At 46.9% G+C, this 13,618-nt stretch overlaps 1 protein-coding gene across 3 annotated transcripts in view; it reads right to left on the reverse strand.

Moving 5' to 3' along the window:
• Positions 1-13,618, reverse strand: part of ODR4 (odr-4 GPCR localization factor homolog) — a 237,167-nt gene that overhangs the window by 19,945 nt on the left and 203,604 nt on the right. The window lies entirely within an intron of this gene.

The raw sequence follows: 13,618 nt of genomic DNA on the forward strand, positions 1-13,618 counted from the left end.
GGGTCGGGTGAGGTTAAAAGGCATCCTTGGTATAAAAAGCAATGTCACACCACAGAGCCAGAGTAAAGACAAGGTAGTTTAACTCCAGGGGTGTAATTTCCATTGGTGCAGCAGGTGCAGTGACACCGGGCACACAGTCTTTAGATCTCCGCCTCCAAAATCCTGAATATTACTCTATTTTATAATGTAAAACCATGGGGACTAAGAATAGTGTGTCTCCGACCATATAAAAGAAGAGCAGTGGTGGATCAGGCTATGCTTATTTGCAGGCCAGGAGAGACCTAATCCAAATATGGACATGCATTTGCAGACTTTAAGCACAAGATACCGCACTACCTCGAACACCCTTTTGTTTGAAAGAAGGTACTGTGGAATGTGGACCCAAAAGACAGCATAAAGCTCTGATGGAAAACTGTTTCTTGGCAGATTGATATGTGTTTGACACCACGTTTTGATTCCACATGCTAATTTAAAGGTTGTATGCTGCATGAAACTTAAAAACTCCTTAGTTGTCATGCACAGAAGTACCAATGGAGTCTCAAGCACATGGCCTTACACGAAAGAGCATCTTTCCAACCCCACCATTCTCAATAATCCACCCCTTCTTATCAGCCTGATCCCTTTCCTCCTACTTCCCTGCCCCTCATTTGTTGGTTTTCCACTCTTTTATTCTCATCTCTCTTTCTTGCATCCCCTGGCCTGCTCCCCACTACCTCTTTCTTTTTTACCCTATCGCATATAAACCCACTACCCACTTTCTCTTATCTCCCTTGCTTCCATCTTTACATCTATTCCTTTTTATGACCCTGTCCGCCTTTCTTTTCGCTTCCATCTTCCTCGTCTGGTTCATGGTAGGCTGAAACACATTTTTTGCCCAAACCATTTTATTGGCCTTTAAAAGAAGAAAAGTATTGGGAATTTTAAAAATGTTTACTTGTTTTTTACACTCTGAACCTGGATTTCACACTTATCAATTTGTCGTTTTTCAATTTTAAACAGCCTAAACCTCAACCTGACCATTCCTCGGGAAGCCCTTTAGTTAAATTTCACTCAAAATTGCATTGCTGGGGATCTACCAAGCTCGACATTGTCTTTCATTTCTTAGAACACTAGGATCCCTTTGAGCGTTGGACTCGACCACTGAATACATTTGGAGGTAAGTCTGAGCCAAAAATCACACCAATATACTTTACTTTCTCCCTTTTACTGAATAACTGGGCTGTAATAAGATAAATAGCTGGGGCTTCTTCGGATGTATGCCAAAAAGCCAAGTAGAAGGATTTTTCGACATGAAAATTTCAACATGGAGATTAAAACAGAACATAGACTTGCCAAGCATATTTCCTCACAAATCTTAATTTTCTTTCCATTTTTGCTACAAGTCTCTGTGACCAAAAAATCTAATTTGAAAGAAGGAGCAAAGGTCATATAATATCTTATAAAGATGCAGATCTTTCTAGAACATTTTCGAAACCCTCCGAGTAAAACATCTTCAGTATACAATCTGTCATCTAGCAGCATAATATGCAATATGACATTTATTGTATTATACCCCTACCCAATGAGTTTCGTTCGACCACCTCCACGAAACTATTTTTAAAATATCACGGAATTCTGGTTTTAGTTCATTGAAGCCCTGCCAGGCGCCACAGAAAAAAGGTGAGGTAAGCTCTAAGGCAGGATGATGAAACCGGGTGGGCCCTGTATGTTATTACCATGATGACTCGAGAGAAAGTAACCGCGGGGGCTCTACCGCCATAAAACGGAAACAATGCTGTGTGTGACTCACTCGCCTCAAACAAACTACCCGAGTAGCTGCTCACACGCAAACCTGGGCCGGTGCATGGACACCAATCAAATATGTTTGGGAGAGAAGTATTTTTGGTGCTTAGCAGCTGATGAATAACAGTTAAGGGGCGCGGTTTCCATTCAAACCCAACCACCCGGTGATGACGACACAGGAATGCGAAGCGGGCAAATCAAACAAAAGCACAAACATGCTCGCAAAGTCTCTCTGGCTCAAGGCTAGCATCCAAAACGTTACATGGATTAGAGGGCGGGACGGTGTATTTAAAGGGACAGTCTGGATGTCGAGTCATTCAGCGTTCCGTTAACTGTAGGTAGGGCTGTGCTTTAAATTATTTCATACCTAATGAAGTCACATGATCCCTCAAAAGTGAGGCAGTTGCGAAACAACACCAATGAACTCTGTCATTTCACCAAAAGCTTATGGTTAAATGACGGAGCCCAGTCGTGTTTCGAAACTGCTTCACTTTCGAACTAAGAATACTTACATTTATACCTGAATTTTGAAACATCAGATTTTTTCAAGCATAGACCACAGCGCCATGAAGCTCCAGTCAGCCACATGAATTAAACAGCTGCAACAATTCTTACAGAATCTTCCTTTGGGCATGGTTTTGTTGATGGTAGATGGTTTGAGTACTTGGTCGGTTTAGAGCCACAGAACACTCCTACTCCGGGGTGCACAGTTTGACCAGGGTGAGGTTGCCGCTATGTGGGGCTTTCTTGGGGACATGCTTGTAAGGTAGTAGAGCTTTAGATGCCACAGAGGAGGGCCCTATCGGGCATGTTGCAGGAATTAAAAGAAAATGTTCCGCTAGGGCTTGCCTCAGAGGACTCCATCGAGGGGTAAATTATGGGAGATGAAATTAAATGAAATGATTACGTACTTGTATAGCGCACGACTACCCGTAGGCATCTCGGCGCTTGTACGAATACCACCGAGGAACCCTTCCTGGCCTTTCCCTGTGAGGAGCCCACTCCAGGGCACCCCCAAGGTGAAGTCAGGCATCCTCAGCGTTGTTGGGGCCGTTGTAGAGATTAAGCAAGCTATTGCCCAGAGGTGCAGAGTGAGACTCATGATTAGAATAGGCACCGAAGCGAGAATTATCAGGTCCGAGGAAATTGAGCCCGAGACCCGCGAAGGCGGGAATTGAACCCTGGTCCCGGCCAGACTACTGCATCAGGGTCTGCCGCTCTAACCATTGAGCCACACTTCTCTACTGAGATGAGGAAAAGGTTCAAAGGATAGTGACATGCCCCCCAGAAACAGGGAGTCCATGCAGCACTTCGAGTTCACCAGGGTGACTAGGGAAACATTAGGACATTGTAGATGGAATCCCCTCAATACCTGAGGTGCATTTGGCACAATTGGAGGCAAAGCGAGAATCTCCGACACATTAAAACGTGGGATATGTTACAGAATGCATACTCGAAAGGAACGAGAGAGGTTTCCACAAGGATGGACCCCAATGCAATACAGACTGAGTCCTATCATGGTGTTATCGTACACAGAACATGGCAGCTACTGATCGAAGAAGTGGAGTAGAAACAATGGACACTGCTGTGCCCGTTCCGGTCAGCCAGATGGCTCCGCTGTAGCAAGAGAAGCTAGCCTTCCTCGTCACCCATCCATGCAGAGGGGACCCTAAGGCACCACAAAGGTCTCGGGAAAGTGCGTAGGAGGAGTACAGCATATGGCCACAGTCTATCGGCGAGCACTGACAATGCTGAGAGGTGTGGCTTTTTGTTAGGGAAAGTATTTGTTACTCCAGTATTGGAGCTTTCATAGATTCACATACCTGAATCATTCCCCGTCGTCGAGACGGGAGTCTCCGGTACATAAAAAAGCAATGCTTAGTAGTACAGCAAACTGAAAAGAGGCCTAGGCCCATTTTCCTTTTGCAACCCATAACCTTCGTTATGTAAAAGAGACCAAACTTGTCCCTGAACCAATCAGAGCCCCTCACCCTCTAGAACACTCCCGAGAGAACCTTTTGCCCCTCAGATTTTCTACCGCACGTTGTGCTAGGGAGTCTCCTTTGAGCTCTGCTCAAACTGTGTTTTTTAACTTCATTAAAGAACTTTGTTCTTAGGAATTCTTCTGGATTCTGTTCTACTATGGATTATCTTCAAATTCATTCTTTAAAGAATGTCTGGAAAGGAGAAAAAAGGATCATTTAGAGCCTGTACAACTTGTTCCAAGAGGTTGCTCTAAACTGATGATCCTCACACTGACTACATTTACTGTCTATACCCGCAGGCCACAGACCGCAAGGTATGTCGCATTTTCTCAAGTAAGTTCTGAGAGGTCGTGGAGGGCGCCTTTTAATAGGGTGTCAAACGCTAAGGCCAGAAAGGAGGTTTTCCCCAGTGTCAGTGATGAGGCGGCGTCCTCAACATCTAGGAGATCTCAAAAGAGATAAAAATCTCCTCAAACTCATTCCTCAGGGGAACGTCCTGAGAAGGCCCTCCAAAAGACCACTCATTGGTCTTCTGGGCGCAGTCCTTCAAAATCTCCTCACTCTGTGGAAAAGGAGAGTAAAGGACATGCTTTTGGGGAAAGATCATGTTACAAAGACGACTTCTGAGCCGTCAAAATCGCCTCCTCTGGTCCAAGAACCCTTCAGGAATCAGTCTTCTATGCCTCTGAGGTAAAGACTAAGAAACCAACATTGCCTCTCCGTCGACGACGGCGTCGTCTACGAGGTCGACGACGGTGGTCGTCTACGACGGTCATCAACGACGATGGTCGTCTACGGTGGTCGTCGATGACGGTGGTCGTCTACGGTGGTCGTCTACGACGGTCGTCGACGACGGTGGTCGTCTTCAAAGGTGGTCGCGACGACGGATAGCTCTCTATGCCTGGTGTCGACGATGGCATAGACGACAGTGGTGTTAACGGCGATCTCGTCAACTGGCTCGTCGAGGAAAATTTCAAAATGAGAAATCATCAGCACCTGCTTGGAGAGCAGGATTCATAGGAAGAGGACCCTTGGGATACGCTAGTAATCTCTCACAATTACATGTGAAGTATGAGGAGAAGGACTGAGGAGGGAGATATGGGGAGTACCAATATCCTGAGCAATAGCACTATCGCCATGAGTACCAGGAAGGAATGGTTGGTATGCCATCCTCCATGATGATAGATCTGCAGTTTATGCTGGCAGACTATGGAAAGAGATTTCCGCCGACCCCAGCTTCTCAGGAAATCCCATCCCTACTACTCCAGTTAGAAACAGGGAGCCACAACAAGAAGTTAGGCCGGCAACTCCTCAAATAATACACCACCAGAACCCGGTCACCACGGATGATGATGACTAGGAAGAGGGAGAAATAACAGATCCCAACATAAAATGGGATGATTTCTTAAATCCATCACCGGCATCTCCCTCACCAGGACTGGTGGATTCTCTGCAGATTCCGTAATATAATGGAAAGAGCTGCAAGAGATTCTAGCTTCCTATGTCGACAAAAACGGAATGCTTCTTATACGATTTCCAGGAGCCATTTAAAAAAAAACAAAAAAAAAACATTCCAGGCTATCCCCAATTGTTAGCCATGTGTGGGAAGAAGGTTTAAAAGTGATGAAGACACCGGCGACAGTTACGCCTGTGCTCGCTAGATGAGAGACGCACCAGCGTGTTTACTGGGACATCCAAAACCTGATTCTGTGTTTTAGCAAGCGGCGTAACAGAAATCTAAGAATCCGTCTGCGCCTATATCAACACCTCCTGACCGGGAAGGGAGATGCTTGGACAACGCAGGACAGAGATTCTCATCCATGTTTGATCTCTTATTCAAAGCAGATAATGCCTTTGCTATTCTGGGCAGATAAGACAGGCATATGTGGTGTGATATGGCGCCTAACATGGACTTCTTCCCAGAGGACATTAGACATGAGGCGAGCGACGGTGCTAAGGCGTCAGAGGTGGTTAAGGTCGACTGCCTTTAGACCAGAAGTCCAAAATTAAGATCTTGAATCTCCCCTTCAATGGAGAAGATTTATTGAGATACAAGTGGATGAGGCATTTCAAAGTATCAAAAGAGATACAGGTACTACAAATACCCTGGGTACACTACGATACCGTAAGGTGCCTTTCCGAGGCGCCTGTGAAAGAGCCAGTCATCCTACAAAGGGAGTTATCAACAAGGGAAGATAACCCCTTTTATTCATCTTCATCACAACCATATTGTCAGCAATAGGGTAGAAAACAAACAAGGAACTACACAAAGTCGGCTCCTAGAGGACAAGGAGGTTGTCAAAGGAAAAACAACGGTAAAAGGCAATGACAACCTCCTGGATCTGGCTACATGTTGCTCTTCCTCTCCACAAGTTCCATGGGTGGGAGAGTTGCTTCCCATCTACATTATTTTTTTTTTAATATATATTTTTATTAATTATAACACAAGAGTAAAAATAAACATATCGGGCATCATTCGGAGGAACATATCATAATGGTGGACGGGTAAAACAATTGAGGAAATACACATCGAATACAAGCATCTGAAAGACGTTAATGGCGGTGTAGGGCAGAGGTAAAACAATACGCTACCGGTAACCTAAGCAACCATCGCCGAATCCCGCCCACCCAGAATACAGGATATAAAGACCAGACACTCGATACCCGAATATGGTGAATAAAGATCAGGAGAATACGCCACATCTCTTGTGAAGAAGGGAAAAGGGAATTAGAAAGGTCATAGAACAAAAGAAAGGAAAAATAACAAACCCCCCCACAACCCCCCACCCCGCACCCCTGCGGATGGCTACGACCTAACCCACTAGCAGCGTGCCTGTCGCCCACTAAACTAACCCCAAGGAAGGGAAAAGATGGAGGAGGAAATGTCGTAAAAGCAAACACACCCCCGGTCTCCCATACCCCCCGCCAGCAGTGACCACCCCGAGATATAATCGAATCAACATTTAGTAAGATATACAAACCAATCGGGGGAGTATAACAAAGCACCACCCAACTCCCAGCACATTACATGTGACAATCCCGGCATTGAGTCAAGCCATATTATCAAGTCCAAGCCCTCAAGTTCAACCCTGACCAGTACGGTATTTCGGGAGAGTCTCTTTCACTCGAACCACCACCACAAAGGAAAAGGCAGAAAGTTCATTAAAGTCCACATCAGTGTTGCAGGATCGACAGAAGGATAGAGGGTCACGATAGCCACAAGACGAGTGAGGGAATGTGTCCAGAAATAGCAAATCTCCCCAACAGTCACTTTGGAGCTTGTTACAGCACGGAAGACTGTCCATATCTGTACGAGGCGGCAGCAGGATCGAGCAGGGAACGATAGCGACAATCACGGGCTCGCTGAGTGTGAATTGTGGGCCTACAAAGCACAGTGAATCCAGGTTCTGCCCGGGGACCTCGGTCTCAGGCGTACGTTGCACCGCTGGTACCACAGATGTAGTAGGACTACACAGAGAGTTGTGTGCTGGTCCCAAGATACCGTCCACTTGCACAATCAGTGTCCGGAATACAGCGGTGGATTGTGAATGGAGCGCCTCAATGGCGGCCATAACGGCCTGTAGTGATGGCGTACTTTCCGTCCGCCCCATCTCCTCTCACGAAGAGGCAGAGCAGGATTGGAACCCCGGAGGCCGGCTTCTCCGGGGTAACAGGCCACGCAAATCCGATGATAATAATGGGCGCTCTCCGTCGTGCCAAATCGACACCTTCGCCGGCAGCGAGGACCCCAGCCCGTCAACCCCGGGAAGGGGCAGGGTCTCCGGGCGTCGGACCCCCGAACACGGCAACCGGTGCGGTACACTGTTGTCTCCACGGTGTAGACCGCTCACAATGTCAGCATCAAACAAGCAGTTCACAATGCATTCCGGCGGACCGGGCTCAGTCCAGGTCCAGCGGCCGTTGTTGATCAACTCCAACCCGGATAGGCCAGAAATCGAGGCCCCGGCTTCCACACGATGTTAGGCCGAGAATGGAAACACGGCGTATCTTTGGCATCCGACAAGATAAAAAGCTCGGGATTACACCTTTAGAAACAGGAATACTTCACGAACCCGGGAGAGTGGTGCGAATTCAGGATTGAGAACAGGATATAGGAGCTGCCGGCGGAGGTCAGCGGAGCCGGGAGCTTACGCGGCCATCTTGGTTGCTGGCGTAGCTCCCCCCCCCCCAACCAACATTATTGATAGAAAATAACAACGGACAGATGGGCCTTCAATATACTACAATTCGCACACTTTTGAGTTTTCTTCAATTCCCTCCTTCAACACCGCCGACAAGCCAAGAGATTAAACATCTATCTCAGAGGCTTTGGAGATCCGGACAATGCTGCGAAAGGGAGCAATAGAACCGGTGCCGATCTTCCAAAAACGAAAAGGTTTTTTACTCCTGAATGCTCTCCAATGGCGTCCTATTCTAGACCCGAGAGCTCTGAATACTTACCATAAGAAGTAATTTTTCCAAAGGGTGACCTTCCTAGACATTCGGCTACTCTTAAACCCAGGGGATCATATGACCACTCTAGACTTACAGGATGCTTATTTTCACATCCCCATCATCCTTCCCTTAGACTGTATCTTCGATTTGCAGTAGCCGGGGACCATTTCCAGTTCAAAGTACTACCAAGTGGTCGCAAAACAGCCCCGATAATCTTTACAAAGTGTCTGATGCCAGTGACAGCTTCTAATCAGTAGGCACAGACACCAAGTATTTCCATACCTGGACGACTGGTTGGTAAAAGCACCATCAGAAACTTCAGCCCAGGTGTCCACTACGGCATGTATACAGTGGTTCGCCGAACTGGGACTGACTTTATATATGGAGAAATTGTCCCTTCAACCGTCAAAGAAGATCATGTTTCTGGGAGGAATTTGAGAGGACAAAAGTGTCTTTCAGTACGTATATACAAGCCGCTACTAGGGGCAGTGTGCTTTTGCATACCTCTGATTCCTTTATGCCGAATACAGATGCATCCATTACAGGAGAAACTAGATTGCCGAGAGCACCAGGTAGAGGGATCCTTCGACGACAAGGTGAAGGTCACCCTGGCTATGATGCATACTGTGGCATAGTAAAAAAAAAAAAAAAAAAAAACATCTCGGTGAGTCTGTCCACTGACGCATCTCTGGAAGGATGGGGAGCATTCCTTCAGGACCTGCAGGTCAGCGGTCAGTGGAAATGGCAAGGACAGCTTCACATCATCTGGCTTGGACTCTGAGCGGTAGGCTTGGCACTACTGGCTTTCCTACCAAGAATTCAGGGAACGTCTGTTCTGGTGAGAGCAGTCATCACAACCGCGATGCACTATCTCAACAAGCAGGGAGATAAAAGATCCTTTCCCTGTGGTGGAAAGTACAAAAGATATGGAAGTGGGCTGTCCAACATGGAGTATCTCTAAAGGAGGAACACCTTCCAGGAAATAGGAATGTCAAAGCAGGCACTCTCAGGGACATACTGCAGATCATCTTCCTCAAGTGGGGAGTTCCAGCAGTGGATCTGTTTGCGACAGCTCAGAACACAGAATGCCGGTTCTTCGCAAGTTGGCATCACCAGGGGAGATCTGGGGGAATGTGTTTTTGATGGCATGGTCAGGCGTCTTTGCCTACGCCTTCTACGCCTTTTCTTTGATCCCCCTCCGGCCTCATGCTCTCACAAAGATAAAGAAGGAACAGTGCAAAGTAATGCTAATAGCTCCGTGGTGGCCCAGACAACACTGGTTCACGGAGGTGCTCCTGCCATCAGAGGATCGCCCAATTTGTCTACAACCAATATTATCACTCTTGACAATGTCCCGGAGACAAGTGCTTCATTCGGACCCGAAATCGCTGCGCTTAGCGGCCTGGCTCCTGAATATTGCGAATTCCGCATCCTAGATATTTCGCCAGAATACAGAGATATTCTAGCACATGCCAGAGCGGATACTACAAACCGAACTTATAGGATGAAATGGAACAGATTCAGTCTGTGGTGCCAAGAACATAATATCCATACTCTAAACTCCGAGACACATCAAACTATGCCATATATTCTGATGTTGGCAAAATCTGGTTGGGCCCATGCTTCTATTAAAGTACACCTGACGGCAATTTCTCGATATAGACCACTTCCTTGAGTTCATCACTGTGGTCTGAAAGAATTATGAAACAATTCATGAAGGGGTTGTTTCGACCCAGAAATTCTTAACTGGGAAACTAGCTCTTCTTAGAGCTCTCACTTCAGCCAAAAGAGTTGGAGAGCTACAGGCTCTCACGATACAAGAACTGTTTTTTGCAGTTCAAAGAAGGACAGGGTGGTCCTCAGGACTAATCTTAAATTCATTCCAAAAGTGCCAACAGATTTCCATTTAAATAAACAACTGGTTCTTAAGTGGTCTTACCATCAACCGTCAACAGCAGTGGAAAAAGTTTTTCATTCATTAGATGTTCAACAGTGCCTGGAATTCTACGGGCGAAGAACAAGGCCTTTCGGCAAGTCTTCCCAACTATTGGTTGGTTATAGTGTCCCCAGGAAGTGGTTTCCTCCTTGTAAAAGGGGAATTTCTTGATATATTTCAAAGACAATACAATATTGTCATCAGGCGGCGGGGAAGCCGTGGAATTCACCTGTTCGTGCACATTCTACAAGAGCAGTGTTCACCTCCACTGCTTTATTTGCAGGAGTACCTATCCAGGATATCTGCACGACGGCTACCTGGAAGAATACCCATACCTTCACCAGACATTACTGCCTTGATGCACCTGCAGATAGGATGTGGCAGTGGAGGGAAGCAGTACTGAGGAACCTTTTCCAGTAACAATGAGCTCTCTTTTCCATCCCACCTTCCTTTGTGGTAAGATAAGCACATTTTTATTGTCGTATGCTGTATTATACGTAATTTATAAACATCTGTCTATGGGTATTTATAGACAGTGACTGTGATGCTGGACTGACATATGTTGCCTATCTTAGAGTTGTAGGTAACAAAACAAAATATGCTATAATTTACTGCTCACTATTCTGATTCAGGTATGTGAATCTATGAAAGCTCCAATACTGGAGTAAGAAAACAAGTTACTTACCTGTAACTGTAGTTCTCCAGTATTGGAAGCTTTCATAGATTCACATGTTATGTTATGTTATGTTAGGGTGAGTTTTATATAGCGTTCAGCTACTCCGAGGAGTGTCCTGGCGCTTCATACCTGAAAAACGGAAAAAGGGGAAGGCAAAGGATGACAGGACTACTGAACAAACAGCCAGGATTTAAGATCTTTCCTAAAGGCTAGTAGATTAACATTTCTTCTCAAAGACACTGGCAAGGTGTTCCACAACTGTGGCGCCAGGCGTCTGAAAGAACGGCCTCCGATGCGCACTTTCCTAACACCAGGGACAGATGCCAAGGCCAGCGAGGCTGATCTAAGTGATCTGGACGGTTGGTAAAAAGCCAGCCGCCTTCTGATATATTTAGCGCCCGTGTCATGCAGGGCTTTGAAGGCAAGTGTGAGCACCTTAAAAATAATTTGTTTCCGAATTGGGAGCCAATGAAGAGTTTTCAAAAGATCAGAGGCTCTTGCTCTCCGATGGAGGCCAAAGATAGCTCGGGCGGCCGAATTTTGGACTATTTGCAAGCGTGTTAAAAGATATTCTGGAAGTCCGAGGTAAAGCACGTTGGCATAGTCCAAGCGAGAACCTATAAGTGCCTGCACAGTAATTTTTCTATGGACCTGGGAAAGCAAAGGAAGAAATGTCCTGAGCATCTTGAGAAGGCCAAAGCATTTGCCTGCTAGGCCAAGAATCTGAGACTTCAGAGAGAGGCCGTTGTCAATCTTTACTCCAAGGTTCTTGGCCATAGATGAAGCGGCCGAGGGAGGAAACATGGCCGATGGCCACCAGGACTGCCACCTAGGGTCAGAAGGACAGCCAAAGAAGAGTACCTCGGATTCATCAGAGTTGCACTTGAGGCTATTACGCTGGAACCAATCAAACACAGTCCCAAGGCAGCTTCTGATACGCTCCCCATTGAAGTCAGACCCCTTTCCACAAGTAAAAAGGAGCTGTGTGTCGTCCGCGTAAGACACGATCTGGGCACCAAACGACTCTGCCAGTGCCGCCAAGGGGGCCATATATATGTTGAAAAGGGTAGGGCTCAAAATAGAGCCCTGAGGGACTCCTACCTCTAATGGCGGCACCACGGCAGAGAACGGATGGACCCAGACCGTTTGCCGCCGGCCCGCTAGAAAAGACTTAAACCAGCTGAACACCGCCCCCCGCAGACCAACCTCACTGAGTCTTGAGAGGAGACCGCTATGGGGGACGGTGTCGAAGGCCGCCGACAAGTCCAACATCACCAACATCGCCTTACCCCCGAGTTCAGGGCCTCCTTAATTGCCTCTGTTACTTCCAGCAGCGCTGTTTCCGTGCTCATATTGGCACGGAATCCAGACTGAGTGCAGTGTAAAATGTTGTTAGTCTCAAGGAAATTGGAGAGGGAAGAATGAACATGTTTCTCCACGACCTTGGCAAATGCTGGAAGGAGAGAAATAGGCCTGTAATTGGCGTGAACTAGAGGGTCTAGATTAGGTTTTTTCAGAAGCGGTAAGATGAGAGCCTGCTTCCAGGCAGGGGGAACCACTCACGTGCTAAGTGATAGATTAAGCACGGGATTAATTAGGGGGTCGATTACTTGTGCCATTTTGGCGAAAAATTTGGCCGGACAGGGATCCAGAGGGGAGCCTGATTTAAGTTTCGTGAGGAGATCCAGAGAAGTTGGACAGGAGAGCGGAGGGAATTCAGAAAGAGTGGGGCCCCCACCATTAAGAAACGGAGAGGGAAGAGCACTAATACCAGAGGTTACCGCAGCACCAGGAAGCACAAAAGAGTCCTGAATGGACTTAATTTTATTGGCAAAGAAATCCGCAAGTAAGGTGACCCAAGATTCGGAGTGCGAGCCAGTGGGCGAGCTCGACAAGGGGGAGATGAATTCCTTCACAATTGAGAAGATTTTTTTGCTGGTGTTGGTAGCTGCCTCAATTCTTCTGGAAAAGTAAGCTTTCTTCTCCGACATAATGTCACTGTGGTATGATTTACTAGCTACCCTATACGCCTCCTTGGCTGTGATATCGTAATGGCGACACCATGCCCTTTCGGCTTTCTTACACTGCCGCCGCTTTACCGACAGGGCTGCAGTGAACCAAGGGGCAGACGCCCGGCAGGCAATTTTGTGAGAGGTTGACACAGGGGCTAATTTGTCAAGTCTTTCCACAAACCAAGTTTGCAGGAGATCAAGATCTTCTTCAAGATTGCCTGACAACAGGCAAGGATGGGATAAAAAAGCTTGCGCTAGCATGTCGGGGGAGACTCGATGATAAGCTCTTGAAATATGAGGAGTGCGGCTCAACACACTGCACGAATATTTATCAGAGTGAAAGACTTGAAAATTCACTAGAAAATGGCCGGACCACAGGACCGGAACTGGGGAGGAGATGCCTATTGGAGATGTGGAAAAAACTTGGTCCAGCGTGTGACCTTTGTTGTGCGTAGGGACAAAGAGATAGGGGGTGAGGCCCAATGGCGATGTTGTGTCAAAGATCTTAATCGTGTCCACATCATTCCTTATGTCCATATGAATGTTAAAGTCCCCCAATAACATACAATGCTCAGTTTTTAGGCAGAGTGCCGAGACCACCGCGTAGAGTTCTTCATGGAAAGAGCCGATGGGTCCAGGAGGTCTATAGATCAAAAGCCCTGCACAGGATTGGTGGGGAGATATGGATAGGGAAAACCCCAGGGCCTCACACCCGTTACTGTCATCGGTTTGAATGATAGAACAGGTAAAGCGCTTGTCCACCACCATTGCG

The sequence above is a fragment of the Lissotriton helveticus genome, chromosome 1_1 (assembly GCF_964261635.1).
Source record: "Lissotriton helveticus chromosome 1_1, aLisHel1.1, whole genome shotgun sequence".
Classification (NCBI taxonomy): Eukaryota; Metazoa; Chordata; class Amphibia; order Caudata; family Salamandridae; genus Lissotriton; species Lissotriton helveticus.